Source organism: Triticum aestivum, chromosome 7B (assembly GCF_018294505.1).
Source record: "Triticum aestivum cultivar Chinese Spring chromosome 7B, IWGSC CS RefSeq v2.1, whole genome shotgun sequence".
Lineage (NCBI taxonomy): Eukaryota > Viridiplantae > Streptophyta > Magnoliopsida > Poales > Poaceae > Triticum > Triticum aestivum.
Window position 1 is genome coordinate 47,668,541 of NC_057813.1, and position 14,679 is coordinate 47,683,219.

At 47.6% G+C, this 14,679-nt stretch overlaps 1 non-coding gene across 1 annotated transcript; it reads right to left on the reverse strand.

Annotated features, from left to right (window-relative positions):
• Positions 1 to 2,523: 2,523 nt before the first annotated feature.
• LOC123163240 (U1 spliceosomal RNA) lies at positions 2,524 to 2,685 on the reverse strand. Its single transcript, XR_006481805.1, has one exon. It is a non-coding gene; the product is annotated as a U1 spliceosomal RNA (small nuclear RNA).
• Positions 2,686 to 14,679: the final 11,994 nt, after the last annotated feature.

Consider the following 14,679-nt stretch of genomic DNA (forward strand, 5'->3'; position numbering starts at 1 on the left):
GAGCGGCGGCGTGCTCGGCAATGTGGCCAGAGGAGCTCCCAGGGGCAGCACCGCCGCTGGTGACGGCGAGGATTGTGGCGCTCTCGTCAGGGGTGGGCTGAGCCAGATTTTCCTTCACAAGTTTGAGGCGGGAGAAGACCGTCTCAAACGGAGGCAGGGGGACGGTGTCGCCGAGCACAACACGGATGGTGTCGAGGAACTTGTCGATGCCGTAGAGAAACTGGGTGGTGAGATCCACCTCGGTGACGGCATGATCGATGTCTGTGAGACCGGCGGTGAGCAGCCGCATACGGCGCACATACTCGACGACCGAGAGGTCCCACTGCTTGAGGTTCCGGTATTGACGGTTGAGCAGCATGTATTGAGCAGCGCGATTGGCGAGGAAGAAGGCATTGATCCGAGTCCAGGGTTCATAGGGAGTGGTGGCGCCGATGACATGATCAATGATGGAGTCCGCAAGGGTGGCATACATCCCCAGGGCGACATGGGTATCAAGTTCACGGTACTGGGCGTCAGCGTTTGGGGGAGGTGGATGCTCGATGAGATATGTCACGCCGTAGCGGACGATAACAATGAGAAGGAAGGATTTCCACTTGTGAAAGTTGTGTTCAGCAGGGTCGAGGAGTAACTTGATGTGGTTGGAGATGTGATCATGGAGGATGAGATTGCGAGGGGGGGGGGGGTTGCCTGCGGTGGAGGCGGCAGCGGATTCTGGGAGGAGAAGAGGGGTGTGAACTGAGATCCGGACGAGGTGAAGGTGCCGTTGAGGGAGGCAGAGGTGCCGTTGGTGCCGAAGATGAAGACCGGTGAGGAAGCAGGAGTAGTAGCGGGAGTGGTGCCGGCGGCAGTGGCCGCGGAGGAGGAAGAGGAGAGGGAACTGGGGGAAGTGGCGGAACTGATCGCAACGGAGGAGGAAGAGCCATGCTCGGCGGCCATTGCAGGCGGTGGAGCAGGGAGCGATGGCCTGGTCACTGATACCAAGTTGGTGTGTGAATATGCTCTTTGTGTATTGTCTTCATCAACAACAGTACAATATATATAGGAAGTTAAACGAGAGGCCCGATCTAGGTGGCACGCAGGCCTGGGCGAGGGCTCCGATCCTAAAGATTAGGAGCGACCATGAGTACATGCAGTAGAATACAACAGGCGTATATTTACATGCTAACATGACGATGCTAATCGAAATTGAGCTCAAATAAAAACTGCCTAATTTCATAACAGAGCCGCTGAAGAGCAACATCATACGCGCACACATAGAAAACTCTAGATTTGTTGAGGTGCATGCATCATCGATCCAGCTGCATGTGTGGTAATAAACTGCATGGACGTACGAACACATCGTATCTTGCACCCGTGCGTGGGTTTGTGTTGCTACCGTACCGTGAGCGTTGCATCTTCTAGTTAATCGCGCGTTGGGTCTTTCCCGATCTGAATTTTAAAATTCGCTTCGAGCGGAGGAGCAGGGGTGCGCGGTCGGAGGTTGTATTAGGACCGACGTGCTGAAGAACAGGCGAAGTGTAAGCATGAACAGAGGTTTAGCCCTTGGGTCTAGACCAAAAGTTCAGAAAATCACCCCGGCTTGGCGGGTTGTCAGTTTACCGACTTTATTCAGAGATCGCAAAGAAACACGTACAAAGGCAGTGCGCCTGTGACCGCAACCGCAACGACGTCAACAGCAGCGACGCAAGGGTCACGGTAGTAAAAGCTAAAGCAGCACATCAACTGAATCTACCATCTGCCACCGCCCACCGGAGTGCATGGCGGAGGCGGCGCCGGCGGCCGTGGTCGCGGAGGCTTGGCCTTCACGGGCTTGTTGGACTTCGGCGGAGGGGGCGCCTTCACCGGCACCCTCTGCCCCAGCGACCTCGCTCCCCTCGCTGCAGCTCTGCGGCCACCATGGGTTCCCTCCGCCGTCAATGCCACAGCGCTCCGCACGTTGGCTACGCCGCTCGTGCCAACGGTGTAGCGCGATGTACCGACGGATGTTGCGCAGGAGCATGAGCAGTGAAGTGAGCATCTTTTTGCAGTACATGACGAGTGTGCACTTACTCACTGAGCTAGTACTACTAGTTATATGTCCAAGTGTCGATCATCCTCGAAGCTGTTTCTATATACTATATGTGGTTGATGAGGCCCAAGCTCCAACAGATTTATCTCGAACCAAAAAAATAATCACTGTGCCGACATGTTGCCACTGAACTGGTCGGCATATGGTATCTTGGCAGACATCGATGCGTGGCTGCAGCATCAATGCACGCTCGTATTTGTGCTGAACTATCTTCACCATTTGGACAGGTTGGTCTGTTGATCGGGCCTGCACCAATCTAATTAGCATTCATTGACTCCATTTTCCTGGATATCGCAAATCCGTGATGAAATAATTTTGGCAAGTTTACCAAAGCATGAAAATTAGCATTATAAGAAGACAATAGATTTATTAACGTCTAAATAAGGTTTGCAGCAAGGAAAGAAAAAACAAGAATAGGACACAAAAAACTATACAAAATCTGAGTTCAAAACTTGGCAGGGGCCGCGCTAACGTGTACCCCCTCTATCACAAATTACGACGTCCACTCTTTCTTAAAAGGAAGATGATATATCAACGCACTCACCACGTGCAATGTGAACCGTCAACCTAGGACATGGACCTTATTGATCACCCATAGACCCGGTCCATGTAAGCAAGGGCGGATCTGGGGCCCGGACCCCAGGGCCCGGGGCGTGGCAATTTTTTTTGGTTATTATATAGCCATTTTTTCTAATGGGCCCGGGGCTTAACCCAACACACAGCCAAGGCCCAGGCTAGCTTCCACATTCGCACAGCCCAGGAGCAGGAATGGCATGTCACGTCCAAGATGCGACCCTATCCTAAAGGACCTCGAAGGTTCCACCAAGGATAGAAGCGCATCTTTAAAACGCTTTTGCAAGGTGGATATCATTACATCAAACCATTACATAATTGACGGGGATACATACAGGAGGCATACAATGCCACACGAATACAACATCATCATACATAAGGGCACCATCCGACTACGGATGAAACACAAACATAAACTCAAACAACACCCACCCTGCTAGCTTAGGCTGCCGACCTGGAACCTATCCCCTGGTCGAAGAAGAAGCAGAAGAAGAACTCCAAAACAAGCAAACATCGCTCTCGCGTCATGATCGTCGCAAAACCTGTACCTGCAACTGTGGTTGTAGTAATCTGTGAGCCACGAGGACTCAACAATCTCATTACCATGGTTATCAAGACAAGCAAAGCTTAATGGGTAAGGAAAGGATAAGTGGTGAGGTTGCAGCAGCAACTAAGCATATGTGGTGGCTAACATACGCAAATGAGAGCGAGAAGAGAAGCAACGGAACGATCGTGAAGCTAGCAATGATCAAGAAGTGATCCTGAAACTACTTACGTTCAAATATAACACAAAACCGTGTTCACTTTCCGGACTCTGCCGAGAAGAGACCACCATGGCTACACACACGGTTGATGCGTTTTAATTCGGATCTGGTGTCAAGTTCTCTACAACTGGATATTAACAAATTTCCATTTGCCACCTAACCGCGGGCACGACTCTCGAAAGTTTATACCCTGCAGGGGTGTCCCAACTTAGCCCATCACAACCTCTCATGGTCAACGAAGGATATTCCTTCTCCCAGGAAGACCCGATCAGTCTCGGAATCCCGGTTTACAAGACATTTCGACAATGGTAAAACAAGACCAGCAAAGCCGCCCGATGTGTCGACAATCCCGATAGGAGCTGCACATATCTTGTTCTCAGGGCAACATCGGATGAGACTAGCTACGAGTAAAACCATCCCTCAAGTTTCCCCGAGGTGGCCCCGCAGGCAGCTCGGTTCGGACCAGCACTTAGAGAAGCACTGGCCCGGGGGGGGGGGGGCTACGAAAAAAATTATCCCTAAAGTCGAAACTAAAAGGAACGTATAAACCAATGCTTCCATAGATTCGATCCTGGTTTATTTACAATTATAACTTCCACACCTATTCATTTCTCATTTGGGATAATTTCCCATATAAAGAAAGAAAAAGAGTCAAAGAAAGGATGGGAGATGTTTCCCATGTCAAATCAAAAAAGAGAGGTGAAAGATACTATAACAATGTGTATCAGGCTGCATGTTTCCTTGTAGTTGGATCTCCCACTTTTTGGAATGTTCCAAATTCCACTTGAGCATCCTAATCTGGATCAATACCAGCAAAAACATCTCGAAACAATGTTCTAGCGCCATGCCAAATGTGTCCGAAAAAGAAGAGCAAAGCAAAGGTAGCATGACCAAAAGTGAACCAACCCCAAATAAAGATGACCCTCAAAAGCGCGACTCCCAAGGGAAAAAGGCTAGGTGAGGCAAAGGGTAAAACCAAGGTTGGGCCTTGCTGGAGGAGTTTTATTCAAAGCGAACTGTCAAGGGGGTCCCATAAATCACCCAACCGCGTAAGGGACGCAAAATCAAGGAACATAACACCGGTATGAAAGAAACTAGGACGGCAAGAGTGGAACAAAACACCAGGCATAAGGCCGAGTCTTCCACCCTTTACCAAGTATATAGATGCATTAATTAAATAAGAGATATTGTGATATCCCAACATAATCCTGTCCATCATGGAACAATCTTCAACTTCACCTGCAACTAACAACGCTATAAGAGGGGATGAGCAAGCGGTAACATAGTCAAGCAATGGTTTGCTAGGAAGGGTGAAAAAGGTTAACGGCTGACATGGCAATTTGGAAGGCTTGAAGAACAAGTGATAGGTAGCGCAGCAAAGCGATAGAACAAAGCAACTAGCATAGCAATGATAGTTGTGAGATTCAGGGTAACGGTCATCTTGCCTGAAATCCCACAAGGAAGAAGAACGAGTCCATGAAGAAGATGAAGCCACGAAGACGAACCGAGCGTAGACGAACGAATCCTCACAATCACAACAAAACAGGAACTAACGAGAAGAAGCACAACCGGAAAGAAGCAAACAACAAGGTAAACACACAACACATAAACATGACATGATGCACAACCAAGCATGATGCATGACAAAGCTACATTAAGCTACTCATGGCAAGAGATGATGCATACAAGAGCAACACATCAAAGCAAGTTTAAATGAGGCCGGAAATAACATATAACTAATCTAGTAAATCCTCATATGCAAATTTTGAAATTGGTCCAGATCTGAATAAACCTTATGTTTAAGTTGTTAAACAGCAAGTTAAAATGCACCAAGATGATCTACACGAAATTCTAGTCAAGTTTCATATAAAGTTCATTTAGTTCGGAGCTACGTCCTAGAAGATATGAGCAAAACAAGTTAAACATGGCATTGATGCAAAATACATTCAAACATCAAGCAAACACTCTCAAAACAAGGATTCAACATGACAAGATGAAACTACATGCAATTCTAATCAAGTTTCATATAAAGCACACTTGAAATGGAGCAACGGTTCAACACATACACATGAAACAAGTTTAAAGGACAAGCTGTCCAAAACAGCAGCTAGGCATTTTGCAAGCATCAAGAAAATATGCTACATCACCTCAACAGGAAAACAAAATGCATGGACATGAAGTACAGGTAAAGCATTGCAAGACATGAACACTGAGCTATCTCCAGAAAACAATATAACATGCTCAAAAGGACATGGCAAAATTGCCAATAATAGCAGTTTCATGAATTTCGGGGGAGAGGGCCTATTTATAGGTAGAGGGAGCTAGGAGAGTCCAAATGAGGAGCGGTTTGCGCTCACACGATCGTGATCGAATGACTGAGAGCATGGAGGGGGTTTGGATGGGCTCATGGGCTATGGTGAAGAGGGGCTGGGCTGCAAAGATAGAGGGGTTTCGGGCTACGTGGTTAATGGTTGGGGCATCAAACGACCTCCAAATGGAACGAAATTTGACAGGCGGTCTGCTGGTGCTATACGAAGGCCAGTCAGCAAATCTCGGCCCATTCCGAGAATGTTTTACAGTGGCTCACGAAACAAGGTCTGAGAGGGGGCGACGGGCGCGTGCGAGTGTGGTCTGGACTCCGAACGGACAACAGAGAGAACCGGGGAAACCCGAATGGATGCAAGTTTTGAAAAACATGTAGATGAAATGCAGATGATGACATGGCAAAATGCAACACGCAAGCAATGACATGGCAACAACGACGAATAGCTGGAAGACACCTGGCGCATCGAATCCGGGGCGTTACACTCTCCTCCACTAACAAGAGATCTTGTCCCGAGATCTTAGGAACGAGACAGGAGAGAAAGAGGAAGAGGTGAAGTAAGAATGCAAGAGAGAAGATGAACAAAGTCGAGAGCACTCGGTTAGAAAAGACGAACGGTGAATATGACGAGAATAAAATGCTCATGGAAACAAGATAGACTCTGAAACCACTCCGGTTAGAACAAGATAGGAAATGAATAAGGATGGAAGAATTTCGGCAACACTCCGGGTGAAAATGGGAGGAATAGAACATGAACTTCACCCAATGAGATGGAACTTGACGAGATGGACAATGCAATGCCTCCGGGAGAATTGAAAGAATTGAATGAAAAGAACTGATGGAAGAACAAGAACTTAGAAGGAAGAGTTGAACGGAGTTGTTGAGAAAATCAACAATGAAAGAATAAGCTTGTTGTGGACTTATAAAAAAAACAACTCAAAACTTGAGGTGAAATTATACCACAACCAAATGCTTGAATATCTGGGAATAATGAAGAAAAGCAAAACTCCATTTCAAAAGAAATACAGAGAATTAATTGCATTTCAAGACACAAGAGGAAAAGATATTTGCGCTCCTCCAACAATATCTTGATGAACTCTTGAAGAATGAATTAAATCATGAACAACCACCATGAAGAACTCTGGTGACAAAAGGATGATGAGATAGAAATGAAGGATGAAAGAATAAAGATTCAAGCCTTGCGGTGATTTAGATGGAGGTTCCGATAAAATAGCCGAGGAAAATTTGAACTCCAGAAAAGAAAAGATGAAAACACTTGGAACTAGAATTTATTCATCAAGAACAAACCCCAAAGGAAGGGATTAATCGCTTGGAGGAAATAAGAATAAGATTTATTGTATGCTTATCCTTCATCAAGTTAAATTGATGACAAGCAATGGATTTTGCATATTACTTATTCTTCTTGAAAAGGATTGAGAAGTGACATATCGCAAACTTGAGAAGGTCTTCATGAACCACTGATAGGATTGAAAAGAATGAGTGAATTAATATGATAACAAAGGAAAAAGTATATGAAGGAATCACCGTAAGAATTAGAAAATGACTGATGAAAGAGAATGAATCACCGAGAAGAATTAGAAGAACCAATATGCTAGAGGGGATTTAGATGCAAAAGAATGAAGAGATAACAAGCTGATTAAAGAATACTTGATAGATACGCCGGGATAATTGGATAGCGATAGCTGGAATGTGAGGACGAAGAATTCTTCTGGAATGATGGTCTTCGGTGAAAAGAAACTGAAAACAACTTGTTGGGGATATTACTATTAAGGGTAAACCGCCCAGGAGAGGTCGGTTCACCCTCAACTACAATGAAGCCCATAAAGATCCAGAAGATGGCGCTTTATTGATGAAGCTCAGAGGCCCAGAGCCCAAAGGCGGATTAGGGCCCAAGGTAGTAAACTGCTATGATTGTATAACTTATATTGTAAGTTAGGAAAGGGGAGACCGAGTCGGACACTTGTATGAGCCGGCCTCGGGACTCTGTAGATCGGCCGGGCGTCAACCTATGTATATAAAGGGACAGCCCGGCGGCGGTTCAAGGGCAAGAAACAACAATTCGAGACCCAGGAAAAGCGTATTTGCTCCCTGGTCATCAAAACCCAATCAATTCCATCACAACTAGACGTCGGCTTTTGCCTTCATCGAAGGGGCCGAACTAGTATAAAACTCTCATGTCCCTTGTCCGGTTTAACCCCTTCAAGCTAACTCATCGCGATGGCTCCACGACTAAGTCCTTTCATGAGGACATCTGACTTGTTAATTCCACGACAGTTGGCGCCCACCGTGGGGCTATCGCACGATGGTTTCGAGTTCTTGAAGGGTAGCTTTGAAGGACTCAAAGGGTACGCGGTTGGCCGGATGACCAAGAGTCGTCGCGGCAAGCTCTACATCGATGACGAAGGATGGGGCCCCGAGGCCCGCTCAATCGAGTACGGGTATCGGGTCCCCTTTGGCGGAATTCATGTCTTCATCGGCAAGATCGGCGAACCGGGCCCTGAGCTGGACATCTGCACCGACCTCATCGAGATGGCTCAGCGTGCGAGTCCTGCCCAGGTTAAGCCCGCCATGAAGCGTGCGTTCGTGGGATGTGTCCATGGGATCAAATCTGAACCGGTGTCTGAAGGAGAGACGGCCATTTATTCCGACGGCAAGTCATCCACCGGTGAAACCGAGTCCCTGTACCAAATTCATGATGGTGTGTTTGAAGGGTATTCCAATGGCAACAGTATTCCGGACCTCCTTGAACCACCAAGTCGTGTTGCTGTTTTCATGGCCAGAACACAACCCACTTTGCAGTCTTCATCTACAGCAGCAATGAATTCCGGATCAGCGGCCGCGGCAGGAGGCCAGGTGCGCCGACCGGCTCAAGTTTTCTCTGGTTTGATGGATGCCTGGGCGACCTTGTTAACCACGGCAGTTACCCTGGAGACGCGGGATCAGCACAATGCGGACGTTGCGAAGCTGAAGGACCAGATAACAAAGGCTAAGGAGGACCTGGCAGCTGAGGATGCTAGGATGGCTGAAGAACGGGCCGCTTTGGATGCCCAGTCACTGCAGATACAGGCGCAGAATTACCAGCTCATGTTGGATCAGAATGCATCAAATGACGTAATGCGGAGGAAGTATCGATCACGTATGTCGCCGGTCTTCGAGGGACTAAATCTCTTCAATATGCCGAGGGCTGGGCCAAGTAATCCGGCAGCTGCAAACCGGACCGATGCACCTAGGGCAGCACCAGAGCAACCACGGATGATGGATCCACCTCGACGAACGGATAACCCGTCGCAATACGTATCAACACCACCGGGTCACTTTTCGAGCCCTTTGGATAACATGATTGCTGCAGCATCTCGCCTGGCAGCTGTTCCGATGGAGGGCGACTCACTGGCGGCGGTTGAGACACGGCGGGCAAGGGATCTTCTTCAAACCGTCGTTGTGCAGCAGCAGGCTTATTCCTACAGCCGAGATAGAATTCATTCGACCCCCCGTCCGAGCAAAAGCTATAGCAGACATATAGATGAACCAGAGGTGTCTAGCAGTGCACGGCGCTGTAATGCCCCTTAAGGACCCAATCCGACGCGTGGTGAGGCAAATGCTCAGGATGTGGTGGATAATGGCAGAGCACGAAGGGAGGCCGCTTTGGCAGCACAATATGCGGGTCGTCATCAACCCGCCCCGGTTCAGCCAGCGGCGTCAGTAGACCGAGGCACCGGCTTGCTTTCAGTTCTTGGGGATTGGTGTGTCTTATTCTGGCTCTCCGTAATGTGCGACTGCCTAAGGATTTCAAGGGTCCACGTAAGGTGCCCAATTACACTCCTGATCAGCCACCTGAGGCATGGGTGGAAAGTTATGAGATGGCAATGGAGATGCTAGATGTGGATGAAGCGGCATGTGCACAGTACTTCACAATGATGTTGGAAGGGACAGCCCTTACTTGGTTAAAAACTTACCAGCCAACTCCGTCGAGTCCTGGGACCAGTTGAAGGCCCGGTTTATAGCCAATTTCAAAGATACGTGCAAACAGCCTATGTCCATTGTGGATCTGGATGCGTGTGTTCAAGGGGAGAATGAGTCAAAAACTCATTGGGTGCGCCGGGTTTCAGAAGTTTTTCACTCATCATACCAGATTAATGCTGGTTAAGCAATCATAACGCTGGAGCGTAATTGCCGGTTTAAATCACTGAAGATGAAGTTGGGACAGCTTAAGCGTCACTGCAATGACATGGGAACACTTATGGCAGCCTTGGTTAAATATGCCGATTCTGATAATACCAAGGATCCCGATTCTGATGAGGAGAAACCGAAGAAGGGAAAGAAGAACGGCGGTGCGAAGGGACAACATCACAACTAAGGGGGCCATGGGAATAATGGTAAGCGCAAAGCGGATAATTCAGATCTTGTGGCTAACACCAATATGCAGCATCGTAAAGGTAAACCGTCCCAGCGCGGTGGAGGTACGAATCTGGAGCGTCTGTTAAACCAGCCCTATCCAAAGCATGGGACCAAGGAGGCCCCTGCCACACATCTTTGGAAAGATTGTTACATCATGAAAGAGTTCAAGAATTCTGATCTCTTCCGGTATGATCAGGGTCCGTTGGGCGGTTCAGGTCCAGGTTTTCATGGTGGCGGCGGTTCAAACTCTGGGTTTCAGAATAATCAGAGCAACCAGAACAACCAAGGTGGTAATAACCAACAGAATAATCAAGGAAATCAGCAACAGTCAGGTTATCAAAGTCACCCAAAGCAGTTGAATGGTGGGAAGTATCATGTGTTCACTACCAGTTTGTGCAAGCACGATCAGAAGCTTCACAAGAGGGCAGTTAATGCTGTTGAACCGGCAGTGCCACATTATTTGCGGTGGTCCGAGCAGCCCATTGTGTGGAGCAGAGAAGATCATCCGCCTCGGGTTGACAATCCGGGTCATCTAGCTTTGGTTATGGCACCTCAGGTGGGAGGTTATAAGTTTACCAAGGCGCTGATGGATGGAGGGAGCAGTATCAACATCTTGTACTATGAGACCTTCCGTCGCATGGGGTTGACAAACAAGAGTCTTAAACTGTAAACACTGTTTTTCATGGTGTAGTACCAGGTAAATCGTTATATCCTGTTGGCAAGATCGCTTTGGAGGTTGTGTTTGGAGATGAGCATGATTCCAGGTCCGAAACATTGACCTTTGAAGTGGTGAAAATCCGGAGCCCATATCATGCACTGTTTGGACGGTCGGCTTACGCAAAATTCATGGCGAGGCCCTGCTATATATATTTACAGCTCAAAATGCCGGGTCATAAGGGGACCATCACAGTACACGGAAGTCGAAAGATCGCCTTGGATTGTGAGGAAGGTGATGCGGCCTATGCTGAGTCGGTTTGCGCTACAGTGGAGCTGAAGCTCTATAAAGATAATATTGATCCGACAGATATGACCCCTCTGAAGAAGCCCACCACTGAGCATGACCCGACCCTGAAGTTCAAACCGGCTGATGAGACTAAACTTGTTGATTTTGTTCCTGGCGACTCATCCAAACAGTTTAGCATCAGCACCAATCTAGATCCGAAATAGGAAAGCGCACTCATCGAGTTCATTTGTGAGAACCGGGACATTTTTGCATGGAAGCCTTCTGACATGCCAGGTGTACCGAGGGAACTCGCTGAGCACACTCTCAATATTGGTCCCAAGTTTAAACCGGTCAAGCAGTTTCTCCGTCGCTTTAACAAAGAAAGACGCAAGGCCATTGGGGAGGATGTAGCCCGACTGTTGGCTGCTGGGTTTATCGTCGAAGTATTTCATCCTGAGTGGTTGGCTAATCCAGTGCTCGTTCTTAAGAAAAACGACACTTGTCGCATGTGTGTGTGGACTACACAGATTTGAATAAGGCTTGTCCGGCCGATCCTTTTGCTCTCCCGCGTATTGATCAAATCATTGATGCGACGACGGGTTGTGAGCGTCTGAGTTTTTTAGATGCTTATTCAGGTTATCATCAGATCAAAATGGCAGTTAAGGACCAGGAGAAGACAGCCTTCATCACTCCCTTTGGAGCCTTCTGCTATGTTTCTATGCCCTTTGGGCTCAAGAGTGCCCAAGCAACTTATCAGCGTTGTGTGCAAAATTGTCTTCACACTCAGATTGGGCACAATGTTTATGCCTACGTAGATGACATTGTGGTAAAATCCAGAAAGAAGGAGACCTTGATAGATGATCTCAAGGAGACCTTTGACAATATTTGAGTTTATAAGATGATGCTTAATCCGGACAAGTGTGTTTTCGGTGTTCTGGCATGCAAGCTTTAGGCTTTCTGGTGTCCAACAGAGGCATTGAGGCCAATCCGGAAAAGATCAAAGCGATCACATCCTTGGCTAAACCGAAATGCATCAATGATGTTCAGCATCTGGCGGGTCGAATTGCAGCCCTCAGCCGGTTTATCAGCCATTTGGGAGAGAAGGCGATTCCTTTGTATCAGATGTTGAAGAAGACATATGATTTCGTTTGGAGTGACGCAGCTAATGCGGCATTTGAGGACTTGAAGCGGCAGCTGGCTGAACCACCGGTCCTTGCTGCTCCGTTTGATAAAGAGCCCTTATTATTGTACGTGGCTGCCAATGCCCGTGCAGTCAGTGTGGCAATTGTGGTTGAGCATAAGGAGGCTGGGAAGGAATATACGGTTCAACGCCCGATTTACTATATCAGTGAAGTGCTGATCGAGTCAAAACAACAATATCCGCATTGGCAGAAGCTGGTGTATGGAGTTTTTATGGCAAGTCGGAAGATCGAGCAATACTTTCAAGGCCATCCCATCATAGTGGTTAGTTCTGCTCCTTTGGGCGATACAATTCAAAACAGGGAAGCAACTGGCGGGTTGCAAAGTGGGCAATTGAGCATGGTCCACATGGGTTGAAGTATATACCTCGAATGGCCATCATGTCTCGGGCGCTTGTTGACTTCATCAATGATTGGACCGAGTTACAGGCACCAGAGGACAAACCGGATAATACATACTGGACTATTCACTTTGATGGATCCAGGCAATTGGAAGGCTCGGGGGCTGGAGTTGTCCTTACTTCCCCTCGAGGTGATAAAATTTGTTATGTTTTCTGCTTAATGTTTCCTTGTACTAACAATGCAGCTGAGTACGAGGCCTTACTCCATGGTCTCCGTGTGGCCAAGGAAATGAATTTAAGCCGGGATCGCTGTTTTGGAGATTCTGATCTGGTGGCTCAGCAAGTTTCTGGTACGTGGGATTCTAAAGATCCCCTCATGGCGGCTTACCAACGCGAAGTGGATATTGTAGCTGGTCACTTCAAAGGTTATCAGGTTGAGCATATTGACAGGTGCAAAAATGATCAGCAGATGCTTTAAGCCGGCTAGGATCTCAGCGTAAACCAGTACCGCCTAATACCTTTTTAGATATCTTGCATAACCCGTCTGTTAAGTTGCCTACAGAGGAGGATTTAGCTATTCCTGATCCGGAGGCCCAATTGGTAGCCGCTTTACATATCATTCCGGATTGGACGGTCCCATATTTGGCATATATGAACCCGGGCGAGCTACCAGATGATGAGGTTTTAGCCAGACAGATAATCCGGCAATCCAGGTCAATGGTTATTCACAATGGCGAGTTACACCGCTGTAGTGTTTCAGGCGTATTCCAACATTGTGTTTCTCCTCGAGAAGGACAAGAGATTCTACGTGAAATCCATGAAGGGGATTGTGGTCACCATGCCGGATCAAAATCCCTGGTGGCAAAAGCTTTTCATCATGGGTTTTATTGGTTGACGGCTCATGCTGATGCGGAGGATCTGGTAAAGCGGTGTGACGCTTGTCAGAAGTTTTCACGTCGAGCTCATGTTCCGGCTCAAGAGCTACGGATGATTCCAATCACTTGGCCATTTGCTACTTGGGGGGCTTGATATGGTGGGACCTTTTAAGCGTTCTAAGGATAAGAAGACCCACCTGTTGGTGGAGGTTGACAAGTTCACCAAATGGGTTGAAGCGGAGCCCGTCAGTAAGTGTGATGCAGCCACGACGGTTCAATTTCTCAAAAAGATCATCTTCCGTTTTGGTTTTCCGCATAGCATCATCACAGATAATGGCACGAACCTTTCTAAAGGTGAGATGGAGGAATTTTGTCAACGAGACCACATCAGGCTTGATGTAGCATCCGTGGCTCACCCCTACTCTAATGGTCAAGCGGAGAGAGCTAATCAAGAAATCTTGAAGGGTATCAAGCCCCGGCTTATGGTTCCTTTGAAGCGGACGCCGGGTTGTTGGGTGGAAGAATTACCATCTGTGCTATGGAGTATAAACACCATGCCAAACCGATCTATGGGTTACACACCTTTCTTCATGGTTTACAGGGCAGAGGCCGTCCTCCCAAGTGATATTCTTCATGACTCGCCCCGGGTTGCAAATTATGTTGAAGCGGATAATGAGCAAGTATGTCAAGAGGCACTGGACCTATTAGATGAAAAGCGAGACATGGCTTTGGCTCGTTCGGTGGTTTATCAGCAAGACCTGTGGCGTTATCACAGCCGCCGGGTTAAAACAAGAACCTTTCAAGAAGGCGACTTAGTGCTCCGTCTCATCCAGGATCAGACTGATATGCACAAGTTATCCCTACCTTGGGAAGGGCCCTTTGTGGTCAGCAAGAATTTGCACAACGGATCACACTACCTCATCGATGTTCGAGACAACTCACGCAGTTCTAAGGAGGAGACCCGGCGGCCCTGGAACATAGCTCTCCTTCGTCCTTACTACACTTGAGCCATAGGCTTTTCTTATGTACATATTTTGACAATGTATATATTATGATCAATATAATAAACTGACACCCTTGCTATAAGCAGGGCATTTGCTGTTTTCCATCAAATATGTTTTTTGGTTACATGGGGGCTTCGGCTGACAAAGCGGAGTACTACCTGTTGAACCGGCTA